Source organism: Palaemon carinicauda, chromosome 1 (genome assembly GCF_036898095.1).
Source record: "Palaemon carinicauda isolate YSFRI2023 chromosome 1, ASM3689809v2, whole genome shotgun sequence".
Classification (NCBI taxonomy): Eukaryota; Metazoa; Arthropoda; class Malacostraca; order Decapoda; family Palaemonidae; genus Palaemon; species Palaemon carinicauda.
Window position 1 is genome coordinate 330408314 of NC_090725.1, and position 2500 is coordinate 330410813.

General features: G+C 32.4%; 1 pseudogene; it reads right to left on the bottom strand.

Moving 5' to 3' along the window:
- Positions 1-2500, bottom strand: part of LOC137640969 (nephrin-like) — a 152070-nt pseudogene that overhangs the window by 7175 nt on the left and 142395 nt on the right.

Here is a 2500-nt window from a genome sequence, read left to right on the forward strand (position 1 = left end):
ATCAACCTAATGCCCTATGCATCTCATTTATAAGATTGAAAAATGCAGTTTTCTTTCATTGCCAAATACAGTTAAAGGTTTAAAGGTTTAAAGACCGCTCATGAATGCCAGAGGCAAGGGACAGTGACATGGCCTTATAGAGCAGGACAATCCCCTGGAGGCTGACCATATATACATATGATCAGCACCTAAGCCCCCTCTCAAGCCAGGCCAGGCCCAAGGAGAGCCAGACAATGGTTGCTGATGACTCAGCAGATAAACCTATAGGCTCCCACAAACCCACCATCATTATCTCGCAAGGATACCGAGGTAGCAGTGACCAACGGAACTAACGAGTTTGAGCGGGACTCAAACCCATATGATTTTATCTTAATTCACAATGACTCTATCTAAGGTCTTGTGATATTCCTTTGTTCTATACATCATTGTTTTGTTCTCTTAGCAATGCCTTGTTCATCAGCATCTCCAGTTATCAGTAGGATATTTCTTTCTAATATTTTGTCAATTATTATTTGTTCTACGGTGTGTTTGCATATTTTAAGTCGGAACCCAGAAATAGGGCATATGGATACAGATATATATAAAAATAAATACATACATACATAAATATGTGGTATGTTCATCTTAATTTATATATAGATATATGTACAAATAATATGTATGTACTATATATAAATATAATGTATAAACATTCGATATGTTATATATATATATATATATATATATATATATATATATATATATATATAATATATATATATATATATATTTATATATATATATAAATATATATATATATACATATATATATACATATATATATGTATATATATATATATATATATATATATATATATATATATATATATATATATATATAAAACTATTCAGAATGCAAAACGTAATATTTGAAAAATTACTCATAAAAAACATGATAAATTGATAGTAACTCTGAGCTCACAAATATCTTTCCTCGAGCCCGGTTAGTAAACACCATACCTGCAATAGGAACCTTTGGGGTAGTCCGCCGTCGAAACCAGGAAGACACGAGATTGCAGCAGAATGAGAAGTAATGTTCGAAGCTGTGCAGTTTTTCACTTGTTCAGGGGGGCCTGGAATGGTAACCAGAGCCTGAAGTAAGTTAAGGGTCTTAATCATATTAATATTTCTAGGTATAAAGAAAGCTAAGGAAAGAAGAATTGATGGTTTTGGACATGTTATTATGATTATTATTACTGGCTAAGCTACAACCCTAGCAGGAAGAGTGGGATGATATAAGCCCAAAAGTTTCAACAAGGAAATAGCCCATTGAGGAAAGGAGATAAGGAAATAAAGTATAAAAGAAGTAGGTATAAAGAAAACTCAGGAAAGAAGAATGAATGGGTTTGGTCCTGTTATTGTGATTATTATTACTGGCTAAGCTGCAACTCTAGTTGGAAGAGTGGGATGCTATAAGCCCAAAGGTTTCAACAAGGAAATAGCCCATTGAGAAAAGGAGATAAGGAAATGAAGTATAAAAGAAGTAGGTATAAAGAAAACTCAGGAAAGAAGACTGAAATGGTTTGGACATGTTATTATGATTATTATTACTTGCTAAGCTACAACCCTAGTTGGAAGAGTGGGATGTCATAAGCCCAAAGGCTCAAACAAGGAAATAGCCCTGTGAGGAGAGGAAATAAGGAAATAAATAAAGTACAAAAGAAGTAATGAACAATTAAAATATCTTAAGAACAGTATCAACATGAAATAAAAACGTTTATATAAACTATAAAAACAAAAAACTGGAAGAAGAGAAATGAGATATAATAGTTCCCAAGTGTACCCTCAAGCAAGAGAACTTTACCCAAAGGAAGTAAAAGACCATGGTACAGAGGCTATGACACTCCCTATGACCAGAAAACAATGGTTTGATTTGGGAGTGTCCTCCTAGAAGAGCTGCTTGTCATAGCTAAAGAGTCTCTTCTACACAATAATATTATATCTTTCAACGAATAAAGTTTTGATGTTCAAGCTTTTTGATCATTTAAGACCATCGGAATGTTCTTATGAAATCTCTTAAGTTAAATTAGCCTTTGAGCAAAGAAATAGTTTGAGGTTTTAAGTTTGTTCAAACCTACAAGGAACAAAATTGATATAAGCTTCAGTAATTGATATTTTTTTTTTCTGTATAATAAGGTTAGTAATTAACTGATCAGAAAGGTATGAAATAATTTAAATCATTAATTCAGTAGTCATGAAGCTGAATTTGATCACTAAAGGTATTCTTTGAAAGTGTCCTGTCAAGTAGGGACACACAGTATGCCTAGGTACTTTCATTTCAGAAAAAAAAAAATCCTATAGATATCATTGAAATTATTCCCTTATAGCTTTTTCATCAATTTAAAGTTATATATGTAATTACATGTGATGAAGAGGTAACATGAACACGTATATAAAAGGGTCATGAATATGTGGACTAAGAAGAGGAAGGCCAAAGCTCAGGTGGATGGATAAATTATTG